We start from the raw sequence: 19,628 nt of genomic DNA on the forward strand, positions 1-19,628 counted from the left end.
AATAATTTTGGAAATTTTTAGCATCGCCATGTCAAGAATGAAAAGGCATATTTTGGATAACAAACTTTGTGTATGGCCAAGTAATCCTTTCCAAAGTGCCACAGATAGAAGAGATCCAGATAATATTCATCAAAACAATGAGGGAAAAATCTCAAAGGCATTTCGGAAATCTTCAAGGCCTCTCATTACAGGCCCAAAGCATGACCTTGAGGGCAGAGTTTCCAGAGAGGTGCCCATGGGACCTCAGCATTTGCTGCCCTGCACCACCTCCAGTGTCTGCTCCCTGCATATTGGCACAATGTTCCTCAGTTGCCATTGCCACAGCTCACGTGGGCCCAGGTGCAGCTTGGGCAGGCACTCCAGAGGGTGCAAGCAGTGAGGCTTGACAGCATCATAGTGTTGCTAATTCTACAGGCATACAGAGTTTGGGAGCTGTGGGGCTGTGAAAGTCTTCACTTACATTTCTTGCTTTCTTTTTGTTAAGGCTACTGAAGTGAAGCAGTAGAAGTGGACAAAGAACAAAAAAATCTGTAACTCAGTGTGGTCAATTAGTTGTAAATAACCCTGCACTCAGACCAGCTGTCTCCATCTAAATTTTAACGTATGTTGCAGACAGCCTGGTGGCGTAGGCAGAAACTTGCCATAGGAGCAGAGATGCCACAGAGAGTAGTGCCTAGTGGATCCATGGGAACCAGGCCAACATAGTCTCCAATAGTCTCCTCCAGCTCTTAATGGGGCTGTGGGAGTGGGACCAGCACTAAGACCCCAGAACTGTAGAGCTATGAGCATGCAATGATAGCCAGAGAGAGCCGCTGTCAGGAGATTCCAACTCAGAGAGAGCTGTGGCATGGGCTGAGCCATAAAGGTGAGCCTGCTTGAGGCTTTGGGGGCCAAACTCTCTTGAGTCTACCCAGAATGTGGGATATGTAGTCAAGGAAAATTATTCTGAAAACTTACGATTCAATCCTGTTTGGCCTATTGGATTTGGGACTTGCTTAGGACTTATTACCTCTTTCTTCCTGCTAATTTTCCCCTTTTGAAATGGGAACATGTTTTGCTATTTTATTTTTGAAAGTAGACAACTTGTATTGATTTTACAGACTCACAGCTGGAGAAAATTTGTCTCAAGATGAATCGTGTTTTGAACCTCTCTCATGTCAGATTTAGATTACTGTTTGGACTATGGACCTCTTAGTTGATGCTGGAAAGTGTTAAGATTTTGGGGACTATTAAGGTGGAATAAATGTATTTTGCATGTGAGAAAGACATTAATTTTGGGAGCTGTGGTGGAGAGCTATGGCTTGAATGTGTCCCCTAAGAAGCATGTGTTGGAAACAATCCCCAATGCAACAGTGTTGGAAAGTTGGGCGTAAGAAAAGATGTTTATGTCATAAGGGCTCCACTCACATGAATGCATTATTACTGATTGTTAAAAGGCTTGAGGCTGCAAGTTTGATCTCTCTCATACACAAGCATATGTGGTTTCTTGCTCCTCTGTCTCTCACCATGGGATGGCTCAGTGAGAAGACTCTAACCAGATGTAGGCCCCTTGACATTGAACTTCCCAGCCTCTAGAGCTGTAAGAAATAAATCACTGCTTTTTAAATAAATTATCCAGTTTCAGATATTCTTTTATAGCAGGAAAAAATGTACTATGACATGGAGCTTTAAGAGACATCTGATAAAAATAAAATTTAAGTGAAAAAGTGGGCAGATAGGATGAGAACCTGTCCCATGAAAAAACCCTGCATAGTCATTAGGTGAGAGAAGAAATTCAGAACACCATGTCTTCACTCTGTATGTGTACATCCTGGAGATGAAGAATTATAGATTAAAAAACCAAAATTACTATTTAATTATTTTGTATAACAAAATGAGACACTACCATCACTTTTTGAGACACTTACATGTATGTCAACCAAAAAGCAAAGCCCGGCCGGGCGCGGTGGCTCACGCCTGTAATCCCAGCACTTTGGGAGGCCGAGGCGGGCGGATCACGAGGTCAGGAGATCGAGATCATCCTGGCTAACACGGTGAAACCCCGTCTCTACTAAAAATACAAAAAATTAGCCTGGCGAGGTGGCGGGCGCCTGTAGTCCCAGCTACTCGGGAGGCTGAGGCAGGAGAATGGCGTGAACCCAGGGGGCGGAGCCTGCAGTGAGCTGAGATCGCGCCACTGCACTCCAGCCTGGGCGATAGCGAGCCTCCGTCTCAAAAAAAAAAAAAAAAAAAAAAAAAACAAAAAAGCAAAGCCCAATTTTTCTTCCCCATACAACAGACTATCACATAAACTCTGCCCTGTGAGGGCCCAGGCCATCTAATTACAGCATTGCAGCTATCACAACTAAGCCAAGTTTCTCAGGAGACAAAAAGCCACCTGTTTCTAGCCACACAATTAAGCCATGTAAACACGTGTCATACTTTGTGTCAAAGCAGTGATAGTACCAGTTACTTAGAGATGAATAACTGGTGCTTGGGACTGGAGCAGCCTTGAGACAAGAATATCACTCATCAGTCCCAAAGAAATGGCAGAGGAGGAACCATGGCTGGAAAAGCAGATACTACAGTGGAAGACAACCTTTTAGGGTTCCTCAAAAGCCTGGAGTTGCGGTATCTTGCTGGTAATTGAAATTCCTATGTAAAATGTTGGAATAAAGAATAAAGTTAATTTGGATGTGTTCTATTTTTTCCACATAAACTTGCAAGTTAGACCTACAGTTTTTGCTTATGTATCAATGTTATAATATGCTACTTTAACACTAGTGCTAGTATATTAATCCTATGAGTTCAACTGTGTAATTTTCATTTTTTTTGCTGTGTTTTATAGGATTTTATGTAGTTTAATGTTTTCCTCCATATCTGAAATAAAATAAGAAAAAACATGTGTGCTTGACAGTTTAGAGTGCTTTCTTTAAATTTTTCTTTTAATTGCTGTTCATATTTCTTCTATGATAGATATGCTTATGTTTTCATCTAAAAGTTTTATATTTTAGCACATTTGAAGATTGGCTTGGATCTTCTGGGTCTTTAGATATCCATATAAATTTTTTAATGAATTTATCAGTTTCTTCAAATAAGCAAACCAAGATTTTAATAGGAATTGTATTGAATCTGTGAATCAATATGGAAAGTATTGCCATTTTAGCAATATTAGATTTCCAATCCATGAACAGTGAATGTCACTTCACTTATTCAGGTCTTTAATTTCTTTCAAAGATGCTTTGGAATTTCCAGTGTACATGTTTATCCGAATAATTTATTCTTTTCAATTATATTGTAAACACATTTTTAAAAATTTTACTTTTGGATTCTTCATTGATAGTTTATACAAGTTATTTTTGTATATTGATCTTGCTTCTGGCATGCTTGCTAAACTTCTTTAATAGTTTTAATTTATTTTTTGCCTATACATGTAAATCCCCTTAGATTTTCTATAAACAAGACGATGTCATTTGTGGAAAGAGCTTTCCTTTTTTCTTTGTTATCTTGATGTCCTTCATTTCATTTTCTTACCTAATTGCCCTGAGTAAAACATTCACTAAAATGTTGAAGACAGGTGGCAACAATGGACACCACTTTCTTGTTCCTAAACTTAGGAGAAAACATTTCAGTCTTTCACCCTTAAGAGTGATGTTATCTGTGGGTTTTGGTAATTGATCTCTCTCTCAGTTATGTTTTGTGCTCTACTTCAGGTGGAATTTGTCCCACTTCATTGTTGGGGTTCCCTGGCTGATATGGTTTGGCTCTGTGTCTCCATTCAAATCTCACCTTGAATTGTAATAATCCCCATGTGTCATGGGAAGGATCCAATGGGAGTTAATTGAGTCATTGCAGCAGGTTTGCCACGTGCTGTTCTCATGATAGTGAATAAGTCTCACGAGATCCGATGGGTTTATAAAGGGGAGTTCCCCTGCACACACTCTCTCTTGCCTGCTGCCATATAAGATGTCCCTTTGCTCTTCCTTCTTCTTCCACCATGATTGGGAGGCCTTCCTAGCCATGTGGAACTGTGAGTCAATTAAACCTCTTTCCTTCATAAATTACCCACACTTGGGCATGTCTTTATTAAGCAGTGTGAGAACAGACTAATACAATGTCCTTCATTGTCCTGTTGATATCACATGAAACCTTCATACATGTGATTCATATCAGTTTATATTTCTTCCTGTTCTACTCCACAATATCCCATTCATCCACAGCCACTCTTCAACACGTCTGCACACCTCTTTCAGGGACAGGAAAATTTTATCTGCTTTCTTCCACCATTTGCAGGCTGGAAGTAAGTGTAGGTTGTGGCAGTTGGATGTAGGAGCACCCTTATATGAGGACAGATTAATAAATAAACTATTTTCTTTCAGTAGTAATATTTTGTTTTATTCTCTCATGACTGAATCGATCATGTTGCCATGTTTACTTTGGTATGGCATGTTTTACCATTGAGACATATATTCTCAGGAACTGGCTGTATCCACTGCCATATGCTGAAAGGATGGCACAAAATATTTACTTGAACATCATATTTCTCAAAGGGGATTAATTTAACTCTCTTACCCAAGAGTCTGCACACAAAGGAAAAGGGAGGGCCCAGGGCAACACACATTCTTCAGCCCTCTTCATTTTACCAGTTTAAATAGCATCATTTAAATCTGGAGTTGGGGATAGAAGAAGATGAAAACAAGTACCTAAGCTGTAACTTCCTGCACACACACACACACACACACACACACACACACACACACTATATATATATACAAGTATATATGTACATATATGAATTAGCTTTTAAATTCACTTTATATTTCAATGGATTTAAAAGCTAAGAACTTACCGTGTGTTTTCCTCTCTTCTTTGGTGTTGTTTGGGAGGTAGTTATCTGCCTTAATGATGGAATACAGGAAGATGGGGTAGAAACAATATCAATAACTCTTCATCTCTCTCTCTCTGTCTCTCCTCTCTCTCTGTCTCTCTCTCTCTCACACACACACGCACACACACATCTTCATTCACACTTTCATAAATATTTTAAGGTCAATCTTGTCTCTGGTCCTGGAATATGAGACAAACACTAAATTTTCCTTTAGTTGTGATTGAAATCTAAGTTTACAGTTACTTTTGAGTAATTTGTTTATATTATTCATATTATTTACCCTGAAACTTAAGTTAGCTTTATATAAGATAAAGAAGTCTCCAGAAATAACACCACTACATTTGGGCGTTTGTGCCTGGAACCAACTATGAAGCAAAATAATTTCTATGGTATCTGACTCACCCTGAGGTTTACAGAAATTTTTTCTTCTACTTATTTTTTTCTATATTATCAACTCACATCTGAAATGATGTGAAGGCACCCTATTTGAGAATGAAATTTCTTGAAGACAATTTTCCCACAGGATATTTCAACATGGAATCATCTGAGCAACTATATGAATATAACTGTTACTTTGAGTGATGAAATGCCTGATAGGAGCAAAAGGTATCACAAAAATATAACCAGCGGAGACAGAGAGAGAGAGAGGGAGAAAACAACCCTGTCAAACACAAACACAAACACACATCCAAACAGTAAATCCAGATTTTGTTGAATGTAATTGTGGCCTCAATTGAAGTTGAACTCAGAATCCCTTACAACCCATGAAGACGGAAGGTTGCCTTTATGAAGTGTTTGTAAATACTTGGTAAAGCTAAAATTCATGTGAGTATTTTCTCAAAAGACAGAATTTCATCTAATAGCTATATACTTTGGAAGACAAAAATACTAGTATCAGGATTGTCATTTTTATGTTGCATTGTCATGAACCATAAGGAAAATTCTCTTGCTTATTACTGATTAAAATAAAAGTCCTTTAGGACTGTAAATTTCTCTAGTAGAATACATCTGTACTTTGAGGAAAAAAGAAGTATATTTACATTATGTATTTTTTTTTTTTTTTACAGTGGAAGTACATTCTTTTTCCAAAGCGTGTGATTTCAAGCCTGGGACTGGAGAAAGTGTAACTAGATTAACTCTGACATTATTAGTTTTTATATTAAATTTAAAAAAATTAAAACTGTTTAATCCTTCTAACTTTATTTTTAATCAAACTATCCAAAAGGTCTGGTTGAACATATGTTATGATTTGCTCATTTTTGTCCTACAATCTTTATTTCTTATAGTTCTTTCTATAATTTCTAAAGTGAACCTCCTTTCCCACTGGTCTTGCTGTCAGAATCCAACATCATGATAATTACAGATTGAGTATTCAGTGCATACTTATTGGTGACAATATTCAATGAGATAACATTGCCTCAACTTGTAGATAACTTAGTTTTCCTACCACATTATTATGGTATTAATTTGGTAGATTTTACTGTGATTCTGACTTTAAATATAACTCATATTAATAAATAGCATTTTATTTCCACTATTACTAGGCATTAACAATTTTTTACAGATTTTATTTACAACATCATCATTAATCTGTTTATATATTTTTTTGAGGAGGAAGCCACGTTTATAAGTGCTTTGCAGCTAAAAACTCTTAGAATCTATAAAAATTACCGCACCACAAGATTAGATTAGCTAGAAAGAGGCGATCTGGTACTGGAATGAGGCATAATTATATAACTATATTTCACAAAGAAGGTGTCTACTGGGGTGTTGCCTAGGGCTTCCTTAGCATTTTCTTTGATTCAAGAACAGCTTTTTTTCCCCTCTAGAAAGCAAAAACAGACATTTCATCACAGGGCTATGGGATATAGGTTGCAATTTCCCTTTCTTAGAATTTCATTGTTGATGTTTCCGTATTCACCCTTTCAATCACATACATGTGGATTTGGATGTGTAAAATATGAATACAATTACATTAAATTAAATACATAACACACACGTACATGAACACACACATCCACATATACACACACAGGGGCGTATACCCTTACGTGAGATGCTTTCCAAAGACTAGCACAACCTGTTTTTTTTTTTTTAATTATTCAGTCATGTTTCATTTTACTTTTCTGTCATGAAGAAAACTGATTAACATTGACACTGACCCTTCACATAATGAAGTTCAAGTTTTTGAACTTCAACTATAAAAACATATTTTAAGAATGAATAGCAGTGCTGAGACACTCATATCTTCCCAGTGGCTCTTCCTGGCTTTATTATGTGATAATTATCTGTTTCTTGGATAAACCTCACTTTCTTTAGACAGGCTAAAGGATCATTTTTATTCTCTACACTTTTCTATCATGGTAGGAATAGGCTGAATAAGTGAATAAATGAACTATTGAATAAAAAAATGTGCATTAAGATCTCTGGGTTCAGAAAATGAATCAAGCTCAATTAGGACCAGCAAAAATGTTTTAGTTAACCAAAATAAAATTAGAGCAAAAAATTATCCAATTCTGAGAGTTTTTTATGTGTTCTTTACATTTGTTTGCTTTTTTTTTTTTTTTTGCATGCGTATATATGTGTTTGCTGTGTATATATATGTTTGGTATGTTTTTAATTATTGTAGAGCACACGGTGGTATTCACTGACATGTGATTCACAAGAAAGATGCATAAAATGAATGATGAATATAATTAAGTTGTTATTCTAATGAAGAAACGTCAACATTATTTATTACAAAGTAAAATAAACATGTTTTCAAAGAGCATACACAAATACGATAATATCATTTTTGTATCAACAAATTGTTTTTCAAACAGTACATTTTTCCTGGTCATATCATAACTAATATGGACCTAATCACAGATGTATTTGAGAAAGGGTAGAAATTAAAATAAGACAATTTCCAAAAAAAAAAAAACAGTAAACCTCCTCAATTATTCCTTTGTGTGTTTTCTTGTATCTGGTCCAATCAAACATCGTGTTGTTTTTCTGTTTTTCAGTCTGATTATGCAGCTAACGCTCTGCCAGTAAATAAATAAATACAAGCACTCAGTATGCATATTTATGAGCAGATATCAAAAGTATTTGCATTTTGTTTTTATAAATCTGATTCAGAAAAATATAAATTGCTAAAATTAAAAGGATCTAGATATAGCTCTCCATTTGAAAGAAAGTATTACAAGTTTTGTTTTATAGTATCTTTCTGTTTAAAAATTATTATAAAAAATAAATTCCAAAAAAACATTATTGTATTTCATAAGAAAGGAGTAACTGCATCATTTTTACTAATGTACATAAATGAGATTTTAAAACCAACAAATTATCCTTCATGTAAAATATTTTCATATAAATAAAAGTTTTTGTCATCAGTGTTTTGTTCCACTGAAATGGATATTTTTATATTTCTGATTTAAATTGGAAGTAATTCAATTAAATATTGAAAAAATAAGAAAGAAAAGAAGGACAGAAAGAGACAGAGACTGAATAATCAGGAAACAGGGAGAAAGAAAGCCACACAGGTAATTAGAGATATTTCTGACTGGGCTTGCTTATCCAAATGACAAGAATGATTTCAGCAATGGAATTCCAAGTGTTGACTGACTCAACTTCATAATTCATCTATTACTCTTCTAGAGGCCATTAGACTAGCAGTAAAATGACAAAGATACCTCTGTACTGATCAATCTTCAAATATTGTAGTGCCTGTGTTTTCTTACCTAGGAGCTTTGTGCAAGGTTGACAGTGACAGGCATTCTCTATGGCAACCATAGACTACCTTGGTACACTGAAGAGCTCTCAAATTCCATTTTTATTTCCTTTCAGAATCTGTAGTAAACCCGTTAACTCTGAAGAAGAGTTTAAACGGAAAGTTAGGTCTCCAAGTAAACTAAATTTAAAAAATATTTAATCCTCAAAGATTTAAGAGATGTCTAGGAAGTTTCCAATTAAGCATGCTCCCAAATCATGAAACCTCTGATGTACCTGTAATATTTCCAGGTGCATGACGCACCTATTATCATGCACGTGTGATTTTTCTGTTGATTATTGATGGAAGATGTGGATGTGTCTCACGCATCCTGCTTCTTCTATACATGCAAAATACTGTGAATGTAGAATGGAGAAATGTATTCTAGAATGCAGTGTGGTCATTCCCACAGGTGACTTTATGGAAATAAACTCTACCCTGATTTTCTCAGCAATGATCAAGCCAAATTTGAGGCATATAAGCAGTCTTCAACATGAAACCTCCCTAAAACATCTTAATAAATGAAAATTCAGTATTTTAAGTGATTAGATGACAAACCATTTATTCTTTCTGCAAGTTCTTTCCAGGGTGTGTATGTGTGAGGGAAAGGTAGGTCTCATTTGTATTTTCAGTTTAACAAATAGCAGTAATTGTGCTGCCTACAATTTTATTGAGAACAATGAAATAATTTTAATAGGTGAACAAGCAAGAGTTTTTAGAGAAAAGTGATCACTTTACACACAGGATTTCCTTTAATCTTTCTAACATATGAATTAGCTAGCATTTTTATCTATATTTTCTCATAATTTTATTTTCACATAAAAATGTAGATTGTCATTGACATTTTCACATAGCATTATGTTAATTAATATGGAAATTGAAATCTAGGAGTTTTAACTTCTTTTTTCTGTTTTTCATTATATTTCAACATATTCAAAATTTTGGTTCATTGGTGCTTTGCCACTTTCATTAATAATTTCCTCTGGTACAAGAAAAAAAATGTAGTAGGTAAAGGTGAGATAAACAGCAATAAAAATACAGGTTAAGAATAATTAAGAGTTACCTAAGATCATCTAGTAACTAAGTAGCTTGCCGGGTTTCTGAAAATAGACAAGCAGGCTTACATGCTTACACACACAAATTCTACATCATATTGTTGCTAGCAAAATAAAAACTGAGTAGACACAAGGTTTATTTTATTTTAGGGCATATCTGCCATATTGCATATATTAAAATATTATCTTATAGTTGATAGGTCAAAAACTGACCTATCCATAATATGTGTGTGTGTGTGTGTGTGTGTGTGTGTGTGTGTGTGTGTGTGTGTGTATGTATCTCATAGGAAAACCAGTGAATCAAATTGTGGCTCTCAAAGTTATGAGAGTGAGAATGTATAAGTCCCCCAAATCCCTTGCCTTTCTGGTAAGATAACTGAGGCATATTCTACACAGACTCTCAGTGGCGCCCAGAGGGATGAAGCCACAGCTGCTCTCACGAGGACCCTGCTTATTAACACATCTCTCATATTTCATCCCTTCCCTCTGCTACTTCCCACTCTTCTACCAGTGCTTCCCGGGATCCCTTCCCGAGTAAGCTATATACATTATATATATATATATATATATATATATATATATATATATATATATATATATATAAAGTGTATGGGTATGTATATAAAATGAGTATTAAAATATATAGGGCTCCTCTTCAAGGCATTGAGAATCAAAATAACATAAAACCCCATTTGATAAAAAAGACATTAAGCAATTAGATTTTTCCTTTAAGTCGTAAACTCTTCTCTGTCAAAGGGAAAGTAGGAAACACTAACTTGCCCTAAAACTAACATAGACTCTGAAACCTAATGTTATAGTCTCTTCTCTTTGCTGACTACGCAAGATAGTCAGAAAAGAAAAACCAGAAAATATTAAGTCCATGTAGCTAAACATAATATGCTTGGGGGTGGAGGGCAGAGAAAGAGCAGGAGGAGGACTGGTTATAAAAATAAGTAATGCCAAAGTGTGATTTTGCTCTTCACTAAGTGTCAAATATTCTAGGCTCTTTCCTGATATTTATTGTAAAAAAAAATACTAAATATAAAGGTGTTGTTCAAGACCTGATTCCCATTAGGAAATGCAACACTCAAGCTACTTCATGATGATATGGAAGTAGCTTGCTCAGGAAGGGATCCCGGGAAGCACTGGTAGAAGAGTGGGAAATAGCAGAGGGAAGGGATGAAATATGAGAGATGTGTTAATAAGCAGGGTCCTCGTGAGAGCAGCTGTGGCTTCATCCCTCTGGACGCCACTGAGAGTCTGTGTAGAATATGCCTCAGTTATCTTACCAGAAAGGCAAGGGATTTGGGGGACTTATACATTCTCACTCTCCATAACTCTGACAGCCACAATTTGATTCATCAATTTTCCTATGATCAACACAAGCAGGACCCCAACAGCATCTGCCTCAGAGACTGTCACCTTTTCCCTCCCATCGCCTGATTCTCCCACATCTACCTATCTCCAGCTGGGAATATACCTTGTGATGTAATGGAGAAGGATAATTTAATTGTAACAAACAAGGAAACTTTCTACAAAGAGATTTTTCTTCTTTTACTTTTTTTTAAATAAATTTTATTGTGTATATTTAAGACATGCATGTTGCTATGTGACAGATAGATAATAGATAGATACTAAAATGGTTACTACAGTGAAGTAAATTAACATATCCATCATTTACATAGTTACCATTACCCATTTTTTGGCTTGTTTTTTATGTCAAGAGCAACTGAAATCTACTTATTTAACAGGAATCCCAAATATAGTACAGTTTTTAAAAAATCTATAGTCCTGGCTTGCCGCCGTGACTCACTCTTGTAGTCCCAGCACTTTGGGAGGCCAAGGTGTGTGGATTGCTTGAAGCCAGGAGTTGGAGACCAACCTGGCTAACATGGTGAAACTCCATTGTCTACTAAAATTACAAAAATCAGCAGGGCATGGTGGCACATGCCTGTAATCCCCACTGCCCGGGAGGCTGAGGTGGGAGAATCACTTGAACCCAGGAGGTGGAGGTTGCAGTGAGCCGAGATCACACCACTGCACTCCAGCCTGGGTGACAGAGTGTGACCCTGTCTCAAAAAAACAAAAAACAAACAAACAAAAAAACTATAGTCCTCATATTGTACATTAAATCTGTATATTTGTTCATTATACGTATCTGCTACCTTGCATCCTCTAATCTACATTTCCCTATTTCCCGCCCCCTTTCACCTACTCCTGGTAACCAATTTTATTCTCTATCTCTGTACATTTGACCTTTTTTTAAATATTCCATAGATAAATGAGAGCATACAATATTTTTCTTTCTGTGTTTGGCCTGTTTGATTCATCTTTGTCAGGGCAAATAGCAGGATTTTTTTTTTCATTGTATTTCATAGTATCCGTATACCAAAATGTTTTTATTGATTCATGCATGTAGAGACTCTTCCGTTGTTTTTGTATGTTGGCTATTATGAGTAATGATACAATGGGCACAAGACTGCAGAAATTTTTATGAAAATTAAATTAAATTTTATTTTCTTTGGATATAGACCCAGAAGAGGGATTACTGGGTCACATGTTAGTTCTATTTTTAATATCTTCAAGAACCTCCATACTGTTTTCTATAATGGTGACACCAATCTATATTCCCATTAAAAGTATACGAGTCCCTTTTCTCCACACCATAAGAAACATTTGTTATCTTTTGACTTTTTGATAATATCCATCCTAACAAGTGCGAGGTAGTATTCCATAGTAGTTTGATTTACATTTCTCTGGTGATTAATGATGTTGAGTACCTTTTCATATACTAGTGGATTCTTTTTATGTTTCTTTGGAGAAATGTTTATTATAGTATTTTGCTTATTTTTAATTGATAATTTGTTTTTCCACTACTGAAATGTATGAGTTATTTATATATTTTGGATGTTAACCCCTTATCATATATATGGTTTGCAAGTATTTTTTCCCAATCCATGGATGAAGTTTCATTTTGATGATAGTTTCCTTTGATGTGCAGAATATTTTTAGTTTGATTTAGTAGTCTCATGCGTTATGTTTGCTTTTTTAGTCTTAATTTTTGGCGTGATATTAAAAAAAAAAACAATTGTCAAGACTAATATCCAGGACCCTTTCTTCTATGTTCTCTTCTCATAGTTTTATAGTATCAGGTCTTATGTTGAGATATTTTATCCAGGCCCAGTGGCATATTCAGTTGTTATACTGGAAGATTAGTCATTCAAACCCACTCACTTTTATGTATAAAAGTTGTTCATAAATAAAGTTTCTACCCCATTATTCTATCTTATAAAAATATAATAATTGAAATTTATTTTAAATGTGACAATCAATCTCGTTGCACACATTAAGGGGATCAAGTACACTGCTATTTGATGAATAACAGAAAGGAAAATGACTTTAAATATAGATAACAAACAACAAAGAATCTTAACTAAATAGCATATAAAACCTCAACTATTATATGCACACAGGTATGTAAATACATATCAATGCCCAAATACTATTGACTCATTTTAGAAATATAATTTCAATGTAACATAAAACCGAATAAAAATAGATTAATATTATAGGAAGACTGAGCATCATAGGCAAGAACTCAATCCTAGATTACTTGAAAAATGTAGTATTATAAAAACAGTTGTATGATATAGAGAATGGTAGTTTGCCAATTGCTATTGTCTCTTCCAGAAATATTTGCTCTGATTGTATAGCAGCTTGTTTAAATCCAGGTATCCGTGGTACTCAATTAGTGACTTTCAAACTCCTTGTATATGATCCACTTTCACCAAAAATGGCCTATGTTTCCTACAGAAGATTATTCTCTAGTATTAGGTCCTCAGTTACTGCGTTTGCTTTATGAATACGGACCAAAAATATTACATATTATTCATGATAAATTGGTTTTGTTTGTTTGGAAAGTTAAACAATCAGAGAAACAAATGGCAGCATTCTTGCTTCCCAATCATTGCAAAATTTATCCAATAAGACAAGAACATAGTGGCCTTGCCTGTAAACTTCAATTATCAGTACACCAACATTGGACCAACCCCCAGAGAGACCAAATATTTTACACTCTGACACGTACTCCTCTTCTGGCAATCAGTTTTGGCTGACATAATGAAATACAGTTAATCCATGAACACGTGGAACCACAGCAGTTAACTTGCTCAATCATGCCTGTAACAATTCAATTAGCAAATCCCCATGGACATTCTGTACCTCAGAAGAATTATCCAGGGATATTTTTACTATGCCTGTTTTCTAATCACATTGGCAAATCTAACTGTTTGTACAAGAGAATATCATTGCCCTTGCCAAGAGGAAGGGTCAAATTTATTAACAACCCCATATGTCTACATTCATAAATTGTTATTTCATGTATGTGATAGTGATTATGGTTAAGCAAAGGCTATAAATCTTTGCTAGAGAATAATAGTCAAGATAATATTCTTTTTGTCTACTCATCCCAGAATGAATCTGGCAGAAATTGCAAACAATTACCAGGTCAGAAATAAGCCAGATTTATAAATTAAGAAATGAGAGTCCACAGAAAGGTTAATATGAACATAATTATTCACGGAAGTCTAAGGTAACAAGTCAGTAAGTCAATGACTCACTGTGGTCTAAGCACATGAAAACAGATACACAAAATTGAGGGTTAGTTTAAAAACAATGCAGATCCCAATAATATAGTTCAAAGCCTTCAAAACTATATAAGAAAAGGCAATTATCTGCAGCATTTATTTTTCCTGTTGACTAAACCCTATTGCAGAAATTAAAATAGGTCTGTTTAATTTGTAATGCTGCTTTAAGAAAATAAATAACAACGTTAGAGACTAGTATTATTGGATATATATTGTTCATTAGCACAAGAAAGAATAGTTATTTCACACAAAATTGATCCATTTCACAAATTTTTCTTTTTTAATAGAAAGAGTAACTTAAGTTTCTGTTATCTTTTTAGTATCCCACAACATTTCTGAATTTATAAACAATAAAATTATGTGTGTTCTTGTCACCCATTTATTTATCTTTCCTGTATGTCCCTATGCGAAAAACATGTCTGGAGAGAAAGAAACAGCCACAATCAGAGTGGAGCTCGAAGTAAGTAGCAACTTTTCTTTTATTCTGGATACTGTTAAGTCCTTAATTTTTAATTTTACTACCTTTAAAAAGCAAACATTTTATCTGATAAATAGACTGCTAATAGACATAAAGAGCCAGATTTCTAACTATCCGGTATTTCAAAATTTACTTCAAACATGTTCCCCAAATTCTTCATTTAGAGAACAAACTCAAGCATCATTTATACCTGCATGTTAAGAGATGAAATGAGACTCATATTATGTGGCTAACTTATTTTGGAGTGGAAATTACTTTAAACTCTAATTTCTTCTAATCAAACAGTCCAGTGCTTTGGCAGAGCACTCCATGCCACTTAATTTTCTTTCTTAGTGTTTTAAGATGTCATTGTTCTCTGACTTTCATTATCAAAGGAAATGCCTACCTTTCCCAAACCCTTACAGAATGATAAGAAGATACTCCTCATTTTGAACATTTTCTCCTGAGTCACAGGCCCTGCTTGACATTCTTCAAGGACCCGGTGAATCTCCTCTGTTTACATGTGTGTGTGCTGTGTGTACGGGGTTGGAGGTGGGTAAGATGAACAGAGAGAGTGGGAGAGAGAGAAATCTTCCCTAAGCATCTTTATCTGCAAATACTTATTCTTCTAAAACCTTTGTCACCTTCACTGCTTATTAAGCTTCATAGTACATAAAATTTCAAGCTGGCTCTATGTGTGTGTGTGTGTGTGTATGGGTGTGTGTGTGTGTGTGTGTGTTTGTATGGGTGTGTATGTGTGTGTATAATAATTCACTTTCTACATATATTTTGTTATTACTACCAGATTCAACTTTTAACTTTTCTTACGTTCTTAGGTCGTTCGAACAGCAGTTAGCATAATGAGTTTTTTTTTATCCTAGGTGCTTGGTAAATATGACTCAATTGAGTAATTTTTAGGACTGGCAATTTTCTATCTGACTGTCACAGCCCCTCCTCTCATTTTTTCCATTTATGAAAAGAGATATTTAAGTAAGTGTCTTGTCGATCCCACCACACTGGTAACAGAGGACCCCGTAACATCAGCTGCACCATTCAGCACACTCAGGCATTATTTTCAAATAGCATCATAAAATATGCATTCATGCCCCAGATTGTCCAGATAAGTAGTGGGATTGGAGGCTTATATGGATAACACAGTTTGAAGGATTGGGACAAGTTCCCTGAGGAAGAATAAAGCTGAAAGTTATAGTTAATCAAAGATGAAAATGAAAATCCTTAGTGTTAACATTTCTAAAATCAAATCTTTGCATCGCTGGTACTTTGGGCATGTGAGTTTTCACATAATTTTTGTTTACTAAGTGAATTGGAGATTAGGTTAGTTATTACTAACCTGATCATCAGTTATTACTAACCTAACCATTATTACTGCATAAAGTTTATGCACTAACTTAAGGACACATTCTTAGTACAGCTTTTTAAAAAACATTTTACCATTTTATTTTGAAAGGATTTTAGACTTACGGCAAAGTTGTAATAATATTACAGAAAGTGCTTGAATGGCATTAGTCCCTCTTCCTCTCATGTTAATATCACAGGTAAGAATTGTAAACCTAAGAAATGAGCAATGGTACAACACCATCCTCTAAACCACAAACTTATATTTTGATTCCATTATGATTTTCACTAATATGATTTTCTGACCCAGAATTTAATCCAGGATCACACAATACATTTAACAGTAATGTCTCTCATTTTCTTCCACTTGTGATAGTTTTTTGCTTCTTTTTTTATTACTTTGACACATTTAAAAAATACTGATCAGGTAAGTTTGGAATATCTCTCATTTTTTATTTGAGTGATATTTTATTATCATTAGTTTGAGGTTATTCAGTTTTGGCAAATAATGTTTATTCTTCTCCTCTTAGCGTATCATATCAGATGGTGCCTGATTTTGATATGCCTTATCTGAGGTAACCCATATTGCTTGGTTAAGATAGTGACTGCTAGATTTCTTCATCCTAAATATATTATTCTGACTTTTGTACTTTGAAAGAATGCAATATTCTATTCCTTCTTAGAGTTTTACCCACTGATTTTAGATCTATTGCTACATTTTGCCTTATAACTATTACTACTGTTGATGTTCACCTACTGGTGATTCTATTTTTTCCTCATCTCTTCGACATTGATTAGCTGAAATTATTCTGTAAAACAAACAAAGACAAAAAAACCTTGTTTATACCTATATTTTTTCTATTCTCACGCTGCTAATAAAGACATACCCGAGACTGGGTGATTTATAAAGAAAAGAGGCTTAATTGTCTCACAGTTCCACGTGGCTTGGGAGGCCTCACAATCATGGAAAAGCAAGAAATGCCTTACATGGTGGCAGGCAAGAGAGAGCTTGTGTATAGGAGCTCCCATTTATAAAACCGTCAGATCTTGTGAGACTGATTTACTGCCACAAGAACAATATGGGGGAAACTGGCCCCATGATTCAATTATCTCCACCTGGATCCACCCTTGACACTTGGAGATTATTACAATTTAAGGTGAGATTTGGGTGGGGACACTGCCAAACCGTATCAATACCCATTTGCTTAATTATTCCAGAAAATAAAGTCTGACCTCTATTGTGATGTGTATCACTGACTTCTTTTTGTGCCTCACCTCCCTTCTCCTGTGGGTTCACATATAGACAGGCAGATAAGAAGGCACATGAGCTTACATATCCTGGAAATTCAAATCTTCTCTGTGGGAACTTTTTCTCAGTCTCACACTTTAGTATCATAATGACATAAGAGAGGCTAACTTTAATACCCATAGAATCTTAACACACATATTATAAAGTTGAAAACATAGTAGAGAAACACCATATTATAGTAGCCTGTCCAGTTTTCTTGAATCAATTATTTATACATTTATTTCATAAAATATAATGTATTTATTTATTTTCTTTTTAAATAGTTTTTATTTTTAATTATTATGGATACATAATAGTTGTACAAATTTATGGGGCACATGAAATATTTTGATTAGATACCCACTGAGAATTTTATTTGAATTTTTAACCCCATTACTTACATATACAGAAGATCTTCCAATAATGTGGTTTCATTCAACATTGTTTAATTATAACATTGATAAGAAAAAACTTGATTCCTGATGGCTAAGGTCACTATCTTTGTGGAGTTTGCGTGTTTTCTTTATGTCTGTGTAAGTTTTCTCTGGATTCTCCAGTTTCCTCCTACATCAAAAAGATGTGCTCTTTAGGCAAATTAGTTTGTTTAAATTTTCCCCCTCTGAGTGTGTGAGTGGGTGTGTGAGTGTGCCCGGAAATGGAATGGCCAGCGTTGGTTCCTGCCTTGTTCCCAGAGCAGTCATGATAGGCTCTAGCAATTTGCCACCCTAAACTGGAATAATCATATGAAAAAAAGAATAGAGTGGACGAATACGATTCATTTCCAAGTAAGTATTTTTAAGGCATACAATATGTGATGGTTAATATGAGTATCAACTTGATTGGATTGAAGGATGCAAAGTATTGATCCTGGGTGTATCTTCAGGGTGTTGCCAAAGGAGATTAACATTTGAGTCCGCAGGCTGGGGAAGGCAGATCCACCCTTAATCTGGGTGGGCAAAATCTAATCAGCTGCCCATTCAGGCAGAATAAAAAGAAGAATAAAATGAAGAATGTGAAAAGACTAGACTGGCTTAGCTTCCCAACCTACATCTTTCTCCTGTGCTAGATGTCTCCTGCCTTCAAACATGAGACTCCAAGTTCTTCAGCTTTGGGACTTGGACTGGCTTCTTGCAGTTGGCCCATTATGGGACTTTGTGATCCTGCGAGTTAATACTCATTAATAAACACTTAATAAACTCATGTATATATATACACACATATATAATATGTATATCCTATTAGTTCTGTTCCTCTAGAGAACCCTGACTAATACACAATACTTACACAAATGCACAATAAACAATGTGGTATAAAAGCTCTCCACAAGCCCACCATATTTGTCCTTGTTTTTGAACTGCCCAGTGATAGGTGTTCCTTATGATATTCCTTAGCAAATATTTATTCCTTGATCTAAGTGATAGCCACTACAACCACCATCACTCACTTATTCACCACAAATTTGGTAAATAATACCAACTAAAGAAAAAATCAAGTTTGTAAGTGACTAAAATAAGTTTTATTGGAAGTGTTACTGAGGACTGCAGACTGAAGCTTCTAGCCTGGAAACAGCCCTTTCAAGAGGTTTTTCCAGACTGTTCTGCCACAGTGTTCCAGCCTCCTGCATATATACAGGTGGTGGAGGTTCAGTAAATGTAATATTATACAGAACTTGCTCTGAAGTTACAATACAGCAGAATCACAGCAAGGTTTGGATCTGTTATAGATTACAACTACTCACCAAATCAGACATTATGTTATGTGTAAGAAAAGCCAAGGACTAGGGTTACTTATTTTATAAGGAATATGTTGATTAAAGCAAGAGATGCATGGAATCGTGTGTTGTATCTTGTTTTGTCCTCAAAGCAGATTTTCAGAGAGCTGCACATTGTCTCAAATTCAGGAGATTTACAAAATTTTGTTTGCAAGCAACAATAAGCAAATATGGCTTTTTACATTTGTTACTTTGTCTCACAAGTTGCTCCTTTTGCTCATGAATTAATCCCCCAGTTATATTTACAAAACCCACATTGATGGTGCCAAATAGCTAGGATGGCTGTTTTCTAGGAAGGTTCACAGTCTTCAGTTGCAGTTGTAAGGAAGGAGGGCCACGTGCATATTTGCCAATTCATTGGAAAACATGCTTCGAATTACACATCTATTTTGATTAGAATGACCGTTTTTTCCCCTGATGTTGTCATTTCTGCACCC

Source organism: Pongo abelii, chromosome 22 (genome assembly GCF_028885655.2).
Source record: "Pongo abelii isolate AG06213 chromosome 22, NHGRI_mPonAbe1-v2.0_pri, whole genome shotgun sequence".
Lineage (NCBI taxonomy): Eukaryota > Metazoa > Chordata > Mammalia > Primates > Hominidae > Pongo > Pongo abelii.